We start from the raw sequence: 13,947 nt of genomic DNA, 5'->3' as shown, positions 1-13,947 counted from the left end.
ATTTTTTTACAGATAACCACTCAGTTTATTGATAAAATGTTCACAAGTGACAATCGCCTTGATCTGAGTGGACCTGTTCATATGCAATTGCTGCTCAAGAGCACAGCTATTAGTATTGCTCATCAAATCTCAGACTCCAAAACTGTTTCCCACTGGATCAGCAACTGCAAGTCACCCTGCATGCATAATTTTATGCAGGTAAATTCAACAGGACTATTAAGTCTGCTCTGAATTAAGATATGCTTAGCTGATTTTCTGATGGACTTTGCGTGAGCTGAGATTGCCAAAGCTGCTGAGAAAACACACCTATTCGTTTTGAAAACTCCAGGCTAATGACCTGAATATTTCAAATCTTTCCTTCCTGGTGAATCTGCTGTCTTCAGGAAAATATTTTCACATGCTACTGTTATATTTTTTTACATTTCTCTCCTTCTTCTACAAAAAAAAAAGCTGGTGTGATTGTTCTTGAGTCAGTCATTGTAACAAGCTTATGCTTGATTAATTAATAACTCCAGTAAAGGGTAATCAGGGAAGTATGCTACTCCCCCTTGCCTATTTGAAAATTGCAGTTCAGTGTCAGCTAACTGCGAAGCCAAATTGAACAATGACACTTTGAAGTTGATAACTCTCTGTGCTCTATTCCAGAGTAGCAAAATTAATCATGTTACTCCTAAAAGCTCTGTTGTATCTTTAAAGTATCAGAAAACATGCAATATTGTGAGAAAATGAAGTGCTGTTTCTTGATAAAATTAAGGTGCTATAACAAAGAAGGCAAGGGAGCATCTGTGGCAGAATTTGCTAGCACTCATGAACAGCTGCGTGTACTCTAACTTCATATACTTTTTCCACTAAAATTGTGCATAACTGAAAGTGATGCAAAGAACAATAAAGCTTGCATTCAGGGAGACTGTAATATCTTTGTAGACAGATATATTTTTCTCCCTGAGACTGATGAGGAATGACTATAAAATACACACCTGATTCATTTCTATTACAAAAAAAATCAAACCCAATGCTGCCAGCTAACCATTAACTGAAAAATAATGAGGGCTAATGAAATAGCAAGAGTCCAGATCTTTCAGTGCTCAGACAGGTCTCTTAAGGGAACTGAAAATGAATTAGTCTGAGTTTGACAGCAGAAGAAAAGGCACCTAAGACACTGGAAGGTGGGGACGAGGCTGTCAAAGAAGGAGTAAAGAACAGATTGACAGACAGCCTTATATGAAAAAGAGTAATTTAGGGGTTAGAGAATAACTCAGAAAAATGTTATAATAGTTTGAAATCATTTTAGAAAAGTAGTGCTAAGCAGACTCTTTTATTCCATCATTAGGACTACTCAATGGCCCTGTATCATCATGAAGATGGTCAGAACAGACAATCATAATGGTCCCTTCTGGCCTCAAAATCTATGACTTTATTAAAACCATCCAGACTATATGCTGCTACAATTCTTATTCCCATGTAACTCAGTAATGATTCCTCCTTTTCTGTATTACATAAAGTTCATCCTACAGAGTTGTTAATACCCTACTCCATCTACTTGCTGGTACATAAGTAACACAATGGTCCCAACAGCTGGGCTTGGACCTCCCAGCTGCTTAAAATAAAGGTCCAGCAAAGACTGTGGAAACTGATACAAGGATATGTGGGCAGGCTATATGCACTTAACCTCAGGAACCTCTGATGTTAGCCCTGGTTGTGCAGGGGATTGGGCTAGATGAGCTCCAGAGGTCACTTTCATCTGCATTTTTCTAAATATATTCAGCATAGGAGCAGCTAAATGAAGTATATACTTCTCTGTTTCCTCGGAAAGTGGTATCTTTCTCTGCAGTTTTACTTCTACATTTATTCAAAAATGACCCACCATGAACAGTTGAACCATCTCCAGATAAATTCTGGTCAAGACCCAAAGGCAGACAGAACATCATGCCAGTCCTCTACGAGTTGCCCCTTCCACTAGCCATATTCAGAGCAGGTCTAAGGGATGAAGCCTTCACAAAACACATCTTTAATGCCTTTGTTTAAAAAACAAACATGATCAGAGGAGAGGTAGTATCACTGCTATCTGTTTATAAGCAGGTGAGTAGTCAGAGGACTTGCAGGACTTGGATGTTAAGCCAGTATTCATGTCTCCTAGGAGAGCAGTGTAATCCATGAACAACAGGATGTGAAAGCTTCATTCCCACCCCAGAAGCTGTGGCACTGTGCAGGAGGAGATGGTGTGCAGTTCATGGTGTCAGACGACATTCAGGATGAGGCTGGGCCCTGTTATCAGGGCTCTCAATTACTTGGGGCAGAATCACACATTTTGATGCTTGAACTTGAATGGTTGGTGCAAAGAGTGAACAGGAACTGGGGCCAGGACACACAGAAAACCAATCCCTGTTGTTCTGGCTCTACAGAAGGACATCTAATAAATCTCTGTCGCAGAAGTTTATAATTTCTAAGATATCTGACCCTAGGCAGGACAGCAAGAGTCCAAAAACCAGAAAAAGTATGAGTCTAAGTCTACTTTACATTGAAAACACTAGACAGCACCAGATATTCCGATTAGAGCAGGCTCTGTTTTGGATGGAGGTGCGTGCAAGGAGGCATACACGTTCAAATTAACAGAACTTCACTAGCACAGAATAGACATCTGAGAACAGACTCGAGGCCTTGGAAGGATCATCACCTTCCAAGAAAAATAAATGGAGTATCAAACAATACAATGTGGACAAATCTCCTGGATGAGACCCAAGAAGACTAAGAAAGGTGAGTCCTTTCAGCTTAACCTCTTGTACTTTTGATTAGAGAAGTTTACATTGATGTCTTTGGTTAATAATATATCCTCTCTCACTAATGGGGCTCACTCACTGTTTTTCAGTGTCTACAAGGCACTGCATTTCAGTGATGTATACAGCATGTGATCATAAAATGCCTTACAGTCAGTGTGATTAAGAAATTACACAGATAGACAGGGCTACTCCTTATTTATGATACGTGTTTCAGTCCAAGCCTATCTGCATCTGAGTCTCTGAATTCCTTGGGAACAGCTAGGATCATTAAACAAACTCAGAAACCCTCTTGCAGCATACAGGGAGCAAAAAAGAAAACTGAGTAGGTGTAACCTTCTTTCAGAATTACTGCCCCACATTATGGCTATTTCAGTAATTCTTCCACCCATGGCAGTTTCATGCTTATTAGAAAGGTCACACCAATAAGCTCAGCACCTTTTATTCATATTCATAGGTCAAGAAGTCTTAGCTAATTGAGAGACCGCCTGGATAATCTGCATGAGTACTTCATTATGATTTTGTATAAAGCTATCAGATGTTACTCCTGAAGATTACTGCATTTAAAAAAAAAAAAACAAACAAACAAAAAAACCACAACAACAACAACAAAAACAACCCTGAAATAAAAACCTAACTATTCTGTTTAAGCACTTAGACACCTGCATGAGATTGATATTTCCAGTAGTTCATGGAATTAGCTAACCCTGCCATATCCGCTGCTTGGGAGGTTCCAGCTAAGAGCTAGTGGGTATCCCATCTTGGCATGTACAGTGTTTCCAAGGTCCAAATGTACAAGTAGAAAAAGTTCTCCTCCTTGCCATGTGTTCCAATAAACTGGCAGGGTGATTTCAGTCTTTGTTCCCTTCTCAACACAAAATCCCCAAGGACTTTTACAGAAGGAAAAAGACGGAGCAGAAGACAGGACACATAGTTTGCCCTTCTCCACGGCACTTGTAAGAGAGGTGCAGAAGGAAGGTGGAAGCATTACAGTAACCCACATATTGTGCTCTTAGGACCAGGATGTTTTTTCAGAAACCATCATTTGCCAGTTGTTCAATCTACTCAGTGCCTTCTCTACAAGGCTTGCAATAATTTCTGGAGCTGACAATCTTGGGATTCATGGTATGTAAAAAAAGTAGAGGGAGAAAAATGGAAGATGCAAAAGACTTATTCTATACCTGGTTTGCAGAAATGGTAGAAATGTCTATATTTTGTATTCTCAATCCCTGAAATTAAGGCCTGTCATATTTTATTTGTCATTTTAACGAGCAAATAAAAATAGCAATTACTTCTAAGAGTATAAATGTGAATGGCAGCATCTGAGATAAAGCAACAGCCTGTGGGTTCCAAAGTTCATCAGAAGGAAGGACCTGAAATACAAGACAATTCATGCAGATAACATGAACCAGCTTTCCTGAGAAGTGCTCTCTGCAGGGAATTTCTACACACAGGGACAGGCACCATGGAGTGGTTACTTCTCTTCCCTGCTCCCCTCTTTCTGGAGCACAGCCATCCCTTGCCCTTTCTAATAGAGTTTACAAGATGCCCATATAGACTTGCAACAGTATTTTAGCCAGAAAAGGTCATATGGTAGATTTGAAATCCACTGCCAGAAGGAGGGAAAAATGAAAAAGCCAGGATTATTCAAAGTTATTAGTTTTGCCTCATGAGTACAATTATTAATCACTGGGGGAGAGGGAGAACAGAGTGAAAGAAAAACAGTGATTATCAGCCTGCAGCATGTGGCTAGTTTCCACCCTCACAATTATAGAGGCTATGCCAATACCCGGTCTGGCATTTGGGCCAGCTGATACACAGTTTGAGGTTAAAAAGTGTCAGCATCTGCACTGGCGTAAGCAGCTTTCCTCTTCATCCTTCGCCAGGCATTCCTACGCCTGCACCATCCCCACAGAGCTGCTGTACTGCCACAGGTTTTGGAGCCCTTTGATGATATTTTTAATCAAGATCATTCGCTTATCTGGTTTACCAGGCAGCCCTGAAAACAGTTGCACCAATCAAGGTGGGATAAATAAGATGATGGCTAAATTATTATTTGTGGGGTGAAAAAAAAACCAAAATAAACCAATAAACAGGGAACAACACTACATTTACATGAGGGAATTGCTGCCCAAATTTTTGATTAAATGTTTATGCTGGAAGTTTTGAATGAATACTAAAGAAGTTTCATTTTAACAATTCTGGGTCATTACACTTGAAATTATTATTGGGAAGCATATCCAGTATGCATCTCCATAGCAAAAGTACACTGATGTTAGGAAGTAGTTCTGAGAGATGTTTTCCTCTTTAAAAAGACATTTATTTTAATAGAAAGGTGAAAGATTATAAAGAGTGCAGCAGAAATCTTCAGTGCAGGAAAGAATCAATGCAAAATCTTAAATAAGGTCTGGAAATTGCAGTCATGTGCATCAGGCCCTAGTTGCTTTTACACAACAGCCTTATTGACAAAAGAAGGATTTCTCCTGTGAGAAAAGGATATTCCAGATCTTCATTTTAAATATCTATAATTAAGTTAGTAACAAGTTATATATAATTACAATTTTATTGTCCTTGAATGTATCTATCATTACATTTATGCCTGCTGGACTTAGAGATTCCAGTTTTCAGCAACCTCAAGCCTTTTCAGCACTCCTATTGACTCTAATGACAGCAGAACTGGATTTGTGTATAATTAGAGATAACAACACAATGGGGCCATGCTAGAAGTGGGAGCTGCATATTTATTCCTAGGCCAAACTCAGCGGGGAGAACCTGACATGCATATGACAGAAAGCTCTTTCGTTAAGGATACCAGGTGTTGCAAATAATAAAATCTCAGGCAAACAGCACAGACTTCAGGTGAAGGTACTACAAAGCTAGTGGGCATCACATGTACATATGTGTGGACAGAATTAGTTTTTTTTTACAGTGCCACGATACTGAATTAATGGGATAGTCATGAATGGACTCCCTGGAACTAAAATGAAGGTCAGATAAGGAAAAAGGAGAGAGCAAGTTGTTGGGGTTTTTTTTTTAATTTTAAAGGGCTAATTCTAAAACTTAAATATATATGAATGAACAAATCTTAGAAACATATGATAAAAACTTTAAATATTTCAGAGTAAAACCTTTACATACAATATTAATATTTAAAAGTTTTCTGTGACCATTTTCACTAAATAAAAATATCAGAAAAAATGTCTCCACCTGAAACAAGTTCTGAAACATCATAAATAAAAATGATTTTGTGGTGCTTAATGTTCTGCCTTAATATAAAATGCTAATGAAGCAGGCTTTGGTCTACAGATAAAAATACAATGTTGTAAAGTACTCTTTTTTTCTCTGTAAAAAGTACATGTGTTTCTGTTCTCTGTTAAATGTACAAAAGCATTAGTATTGTTAGAATTTATTTCTTAATAAAGATGAGTTGCTAGACATGCAGTGTGCTCAGAAAACCACACTTCAGAAAAGAATTCAAACCACTTTTTCCCCCCTCTTAAGTTAGCTTAGACTGACAAAACATTTCCCAAGGCAACACTATAATACAAGGTGATATCTAGTCAGATCTAACTCTGTCAGAGCTGGCATCTGCTTCCATTAACTTTAGCAAAAGTGCTATCTAATGAGCAATTTAACCTTAAGATAAATGCAAGGTGCTCTCGAACAATGTTTAGGACGTTGAAGCTGATTTACAGTTAACCAGAACACCAGAGAACCCACAGTGGTCTCCCCCTGGGGCACTGCTGAGTAACCAAATGTTGGACAGCATTTGTACCCACAGATTCCCTGCCTTAAGAATGTGGCCCCAGATGTTTTTGTACAGTATACTTCAGGCTTGTTATTTTTAAAATGTCTCTGTTGCCTATGAGTAAAGCCTACAATCATCTGTCAATAGCATGAAAGTGTTCTTTTTTTGTGTGCATTTGCATTGTTTAATTAACTTCCTTCAATATACAAAACTTTCCTCATGCTGTGAGATATATGGGAGGTAAATCAGTACAAGATGGCAGATCTTTGTCTCTCCTGGAAAGGCAAATTGCTTCTCTCAATTATAGCTTTTCTTCCTCCCTAGTCCAATACACACAACCAGGAATTAACACTGTAGATGTAAATACCATTGTGCATCCCCAGTGGGTTCTTTGCCCAGGTCCCAAGATTTGGGGTTTTGTCACCACTCAGGTACAGAAAGCAGAAGCCATTGTCTCTCACCATCTAATCAAGGTAATAATTACAGGCAGTGGATCTGGAACTAAGAAGAGGAAAAAGGCTTTTCAATCACTGCCTCTGCATTTCAATCGAAGCCCCATGCTGTACAACACTAGAGAACAAGGTGTAAATCAGCTTAAGAACATAGATCTGCATTCAGTGCGTTGTGGTTTACAGCTCCCAAATGACCTTCATCTATCTTCCTTAGCTGTAGAGGTGTATAATTGAACTAAAGAGAGGCTTGAATAATGAGGTTGAGAGTGGCAGCTCCACTGCTGTTGCTTAATAGTGTACCAGGCTTGCACTTTGTTTTCTGATATGTAACAAAATACTGCAGCGGATCCAATTCTTCAGGGTGACACTTGGTGATAGTCCCTCTTTTAAAATAGAAAAGAGCAGGGGTTTTGCAAGCAAAAAAAACTATAAATCTTTGGCTGCAACTAGGCTCCCAAAAATACAATTATATAAACCATTTTCTATTCAATATCTGCTCACAAAAGCTCAGAGACACAAACTGCAATTATCTGCTCTTCTCTCAGTCATGGAATCTGTCTATTTTTTTTAACTTTCCATCTTTCTTCTGAAAGATTCCCCTCTCAGCTCGGAGGAGTACAGTGTGACACTTTCTAGCAAGACTTCTGCAGTGGGACCTTACCAGAACAAGCAGAGGTGAAGTCTCTGAGAGCAGTCTTTCAAGTGAAAAGACACTGTTTTCAGATCATGCTTCCCCTGTATTTATGGGTGCTAGAGTCATCCTTTCCTTCTGTTAGTGAGGCTGCAGTCTTTTCAGTCCTTCTAACTCCTCCTTACCACTATTTCATTACTGATATCTACACTGGAAAAAAGGTCTAGCAGTCCAATAGCCCTGGATCAATGCAAGATGTCTCCCTGGTCAAGTGGCTGTTAAAAACAGATGTTCCTCTTGAGGCATTTTTGTTGATTTCATGGATGCTAAAAGACTTACTCATGCATATACAGGACCAATTAAGCAGTCAGCCTGCTAACTGCCTCCCTGCTACACCAACAGTACCTCCAAGTCAGTACAAGATCTGAGGAGCCCAGAGGAATCTGCATCAGGGGCTCAGACCTCGCAGATACACCCCAGAAGCAGCCAGCATCCTCCATGGACCCAGCTGATGGGAGCAGGGTGACGGAGGTGCCACCTCTTGAGCCAGCGAGGGAAGCTGGAGAACAGAAGGAATGTTGGATACGGCAAATTACTTCTGGAGAGGCATCTTCCCGGGCTGAGGAAGTTAAAACCTTCTTTGCTCACATTTACATCTTGTAGGGAGAACCACTACTCTTCATTCCCAAAATCACCTCTGCAAGACCCCAGGAAGCACTGTGGCAGTGTTCCCTCCAAAATCTTCACCAGTCCACCTCACATCTGACATATACAAACAAAAAATGACAAATTGTATTGCCTCCAGGATTTTCACTTACTTATTGGTTTACTCTCCTCCCCTCTCACTTTTGTTGTTTCTCTACTTGACAGGGTTTGTCTACTTGACTTTATTCAGGGTTGTTGGGCTGACATTTTTCTTTTGCAGGATTCACATAGACCAGAGGAGAGAAGCACTGCCTTTGAGAGCCCCATAACTGAGCTCTTAGACAATCTGATTTCTCACAGTTTCATCATCAAGGTGATGCAGGTGACAACAGTGAGCCAAAAAGGGTCTTGGAAAACAGCAAGACTAAGTCCTGTTGTCCAGAATAATGCCAGGAGGTAAAAGTCATTATGGGTTTTTTAATGCAGCAGCATTTCCTAAAGTGAGAGGCATATATGCCTGAGAAACACAGAGTCATAAGGAAAAAAAACCCACTGGCCATTTGGATATTCCACAGGAAAATCTGCCAAGCAAAACTGGACCTCAAAAACTAAAATAGATTTATAATATAAATGACCCAGTCTGGCTTTGTAGAAATCACCAGTGATTGCTAAAATACACAGCACTCTGAAAGGAAAAAGAATCAGACTTATCAAATTTATGTTTTTCCTGGTTCTAGTATTTCAAGTTGCTATTCTACCCCGTGCTAAATACCTCCAAGAATATTAAGTGGTCATCATGCCCATGTAACTTTATTGTACCTTGTAGAAGTAAGTTCCAGCTGGCTTCACTTGACTCATATGTTACATTTTATTTAAAATAAAATAGCGGTACCAAAAGCTACAGGTGTATGAAGTTATACTGTATGAAGTTGTAAGTGAAGTACTGTAATATATAAATGTTTGAGAGATTAAGTAATAGTGAGTTAAAGCCTTTAAGGGCAGTCTGAGGCAAGTACTGACTTAAAAGAGTAGTTCTGCTTATTTTTAATGGGTTTTTGTTTGCAAGCAAAGGTTGCCCAGTCTAGTCCTAAATCTTATCTAAAACACAATTCTGAGCAAACTTCCCTCTTACTGAGGACTTGACTGACGTAACAGTTTTGTCAAGGCTGAATTTTTCCCCTTCAGAAAGGGCAGCATCTCTGTGTTAAAGGTGAAATGCATTAAATAAAGCTGAGAAAAATACAGAATGGCAAGAGTTACAGCAGCTTCTTCACTGTAAGGCAAGTTGACCAGTGCAGTAAAGGCTGGTATCTCGTTTGTGATACAGGATGTGGTTTTGCCACAAGTCTGAAAAATCTCATTAGAGAGAAAGTAATAAAGGTATAAACACTGTCCCTTGGGACTCTCGGCCTTTAAGTACAAAAAACCTGTCTAGAAAGAATAAGGTAGGAATGACTTTTTCAATTTCATACCTCCAGTATCTGCCTACATTGGTTAAACACAATACCGCTCTCCGAGCTGGATGATCTCCTTGCATTTACTCTGATGATTGACTCTCCTTTATAGGAAAGCATTACTGGGTATTATTTTTCAACATGCTAACACTGACACACCTGGTACATCTGCCTGGAAATAATGAAGAAACTGTCACTTTTTCTAATGGCTTATGTTACCATAAAGAAGTGCAGAGGTAAACTTTATTTACCTTCGGATATTTGCTTGTGAGACAGATTCTGCTCTCAGCTCTTCCCACATGGGTTTAACACAACACCCTTGACTCCATCTTGGTGGAGTTTCTTTAGATTGACACCAGTTTACCTGATGTACAGGCTGTGCCTGTGCGCTGCCCTGTGGAGGTCTTCAGAGAACTGAACAGAATAAAACCTCCCATCCCTTCCTTCATCACCACCACCACTTGTGATGATAGTCACCAGGCTCAAACACTGTAAATCTTGCAGATTACAGTGGGTTTGCCAAGATAACCTATCCACATGAAAACACTGGAAAGCTACAAGTAAGTTTAGGTATAGAGTGGAAGAAACACATTTGATTTTGTGAGACTGTGCCTTGCACTCAAAGAGAGAAGTTCAGCACTTTCCAGAATCCCAAGCTTTGGAGATACTGAAATTACCCCAAATATGATGATACTGGGGAGGTTTACGCTCTCTGAGATGGCTAAATTATCACCACTACTTTATTAAACATTCAATTTTCAGACTTAACTGGTCCAATTTACTACAGTTCCCTTGAACTCTGTGGAAAAACTTGAACATTTATAGAGGGCATTAATTCCTCCCTTTCCAGACAGAGACAGAAAGGCAGCATGCATGAAGAACCTGAATCACAAAATGGGAAAAAATTTTGAATCGGCAGAATCAAGGTGGATATTTTATTGATCTGACTTTGGTCCTTGGGAAGTTTGTCCAGCTGCAGTGGTCTCAGAGGACACGTTGCACCCAGGGCAACAGGCTATTCTGTTTTCAGCCTGGCAGTGATGATCTTTAGCCTTGATTATCAATACAACACCCACATTCACTGCATTAGCTATGCAGTCACCTTAGTAGGTAAGACAGGGGGAAAAGGGGGCTTGAATTCTAGCAGGCAATGTCCACTGGCTGCATAAAGTGATTTTGCAACTGTCGCAAGCCGTGCAGACCTGTGAAATCTCAATCAGCAGACCTGCTCCAGCTGGTAGACAGCTGGGTCACTGTCACAGACACATCTTGTTTGGTTGCACATCACATGAAGATTTTTCACGTGAAGACTATAGAAGTGGCTACCGGAGGCTTGAGAAAGCTTTATACCCACACACATGCTTCTTATTTCTATGGGGAGAACACAGTAGGGGGAATTCTGGTTCTTGCTTTTTCCCTTGGATATCCAGAGACATACAGGCCATGTCACTGCCCAGTGAGGACTTAAAAACAAGGACATACAAAAGAAGTTGTTCAGCCTGGAGAAGGGAAGGCTCTGGGGAGACCTTCTAGTGGCCTTTCAGTACTTAAAGGGGCTACAGGAAAGGTGGGGAGGGACTCTTCATCAGGGGCTGTAGGGATAGGACAAGGGGTAACCGTTTTAAACTGAAAGAGGGCAGATTCAGATTAGACATAAGGAAGAAATTCTTCCCTGTGAGGGTGGTGAGGCCCTGGCACAGGTTGCCCAGAGAAGCTGTGGCTGCCCCCTCCCTGGCAGTGTTCAAGGCCAGGTTGGATGGGGCTTTGGGCAACCTGGGCTAGCGGAAGGTGGGCAGGGGGGTGGGACTATGTGATCTTTGAGGTCCCTTCCAACCCAAACCATTCTACAGTTCTATAAAGTCTACTCATCTATACTGGCTGTAGCCAGCCTATAGGAGGCACCTCCTGTCACACCACCGCTCTTTGTCAACCAGCTTACCCTTCTCCATTCTCACCTCCCACATCATGGCAAAGTTCTCCTGAATGACTGAGCTTCTTTTGCTCAAACACTGCCTGTGACACACAAGCAACTCCTGCCACCTCCAGCCAGGGCCTGTCAAGGAGACGATGCCTGGTGGGATCTGTCACAAGAGCCTCCCCTCTCCTGGTTTACTATCAAAATGCTCACACCTACACTTCATCTCTCCCTTTGCTCAGTTTTACACTGAGACACAGAAGAGCATTCCTCTCTGGACATCTCCCTCTCACTGGAAGAATCATCAGGATCCAAAGCTCCCCATCCTCCTGTTAGCTGAACCCACTTTCCCTTGGTGAGCAGTGAGAAGTGTCCTCTCCTGGGGCTGAAGCCAGGCACCAGGGATTCACCACACACAGACGAGCTCCCCTCCTTTTTGAGGGTGCTCTCCATGTCCAAGCAGATCACTTCAAATCACGATCAAATAGAATAAAACATTATTATAAGCAGCAAATATTTCAATCAAAAACACCAAAATCTTGTCTCCATTTCCTGTGGAATATTTTGTGATTTGCTGCAAATACCTACATAGGTATGTTGTCACATGGATAACAAGGTCTAGTAATTTAAAATAACTAAAAACCCCTCTCCCCTGCAAGGTCATCTATGAAAAGAGCCACCAACATTTGGCAAACTGATTAAGCTTTGCCAAATGTTGAACGCAAGCAACTCATCAGTCGGTCGGTCTGTTTGTTTTTGTGGGATGGAGGCTCTGACTCGAATAAGAAAACACAGAAGAATTGTTATATCTTTCTCTAGGAATGCTGTGAAAATAAGAGCCTTTTGGTGCCTTTTGGGCCTTTCCGAAGGCAAACAAGTTGCTCCTGAAAGGAAGTACTGTAAGCACTCTCTGATGAGAGTCGTTCAGCTGACTGCAAAGGCAGCACAAACTCCACCAAAGGCAAAGGGTGCACAGCCCTCTCCATCCCCACTTCACACACACCCCAGGAATATACCACGGAGCATCCAGAGGCCAGAGAGACACAGTCGACCTCACTTCAGCACAGCAACCTAGAGTGATCAATTCAGTGGGTGCATTGGGCTCAAAACATGCCATGGATTCATGATTTATGCATGAGTAATGTGCACATGTGTGTTATCTGGTCCTCTGAACATCCCAGGCTGGTGGAAATGTATGGAAAAGGCAGATGATTAACTGACACTGTTAAAATCATACTCTGTTGCTTGCAACAGTAGATTTGGCAGGTCTGGTTAAACTAATATTCTTCCAAAACTGTCGTAGGGAGACTTACTGCAAAATGATTTATCTGGGAGATTACAAAAGCAAACCACAAAAATAAAGGCAGTTAGCACGGCACCTACAACACTAGGAAAGTCTGACTTATCAAGTCAGCTCCTGAACTGCTGATAAATTCAGGCACTGGTAGAACCTCTACAGTTTTACTTAAAATCCTTTCCTTGTTTGAAAAATTCATAGAAACAGAAAAGTCCTGTGTGCAAATTTATCAGTTTCTGCTTTCACTAAAACTTCTAAACAATGCTTGACTTCCAAATCACCTTCCCATCTCCACAACAGACTTTCAAATTGAAACCAAAGTCCATGTGATCTTCTTGGAAGTACTACCATGTGAGTTAAAGCTTCTCTCAGCACTCGGCAGTATCTTAAGCTGTGCACTTAATTACAGAAGAGATAAATTACTTTGCATAATGTAGGCGACAGAGTCACATAGCTCTGCAATTCATTCTAATTATAGAAAAATGAGAGATCTGTATAGCTTAAGTGTGGACAGCATACCTGTGTTACTTGGGTATTAAGCTGGACTAACTCCATGCTAAATTGGCTATCTTAAGCCCCTGGTTTTTAGGCATCCTCCCTCTTTCCCTCTTCCTGTAATTTGAAGACCTAAACTATAAGGTTGGAGCAGCCACACAGAGCTAAATATAATTTCTAAAGAGAGAGTACTGAGAAGGGATTTAAACAATTATTGAGCCCAATTCATCATTTCATCTTAAAGAGACACTGATTAATTTACTATTTTTTAAATGGATAATTACAGTTTCATGGTAAAGACTTACAGAGCACTCATAAACGTAACGATAAAATCCCCCAAAGCATCCATAATCTTTAAATATTATTTTCTTTAATGCAATATTTCTGCATTCAGTTACACTGAAATATTCTGTTCAGACCAACAATGCACTAATAAGCTGATGGTATTTTCCCACCAACCAGTTTTAGGAAAGAGAGGACAGAGCAGTTCTCAGCAATCAACAGTGACCTGTCTTTGCTCAGAGTAGATCAAGACC

Source organism: Athene cunicularia, assembly GCF_003259725.1.
Source record: "Athene cunicularia isolate RWA chromosome 9 unlocalized genomic scaffold, athCun1 chr9_part1, whole genome shotgun sequence".
Taxonomy (NCBI): domain Eukaryota; kingdom Metazoa; phylum Chordata; class Aves; order Strigiformes; family Strigidae; genus Athene; species Athene cunicularia.
Note: the sequence above shows the minus strand (reverse complement) of the source record.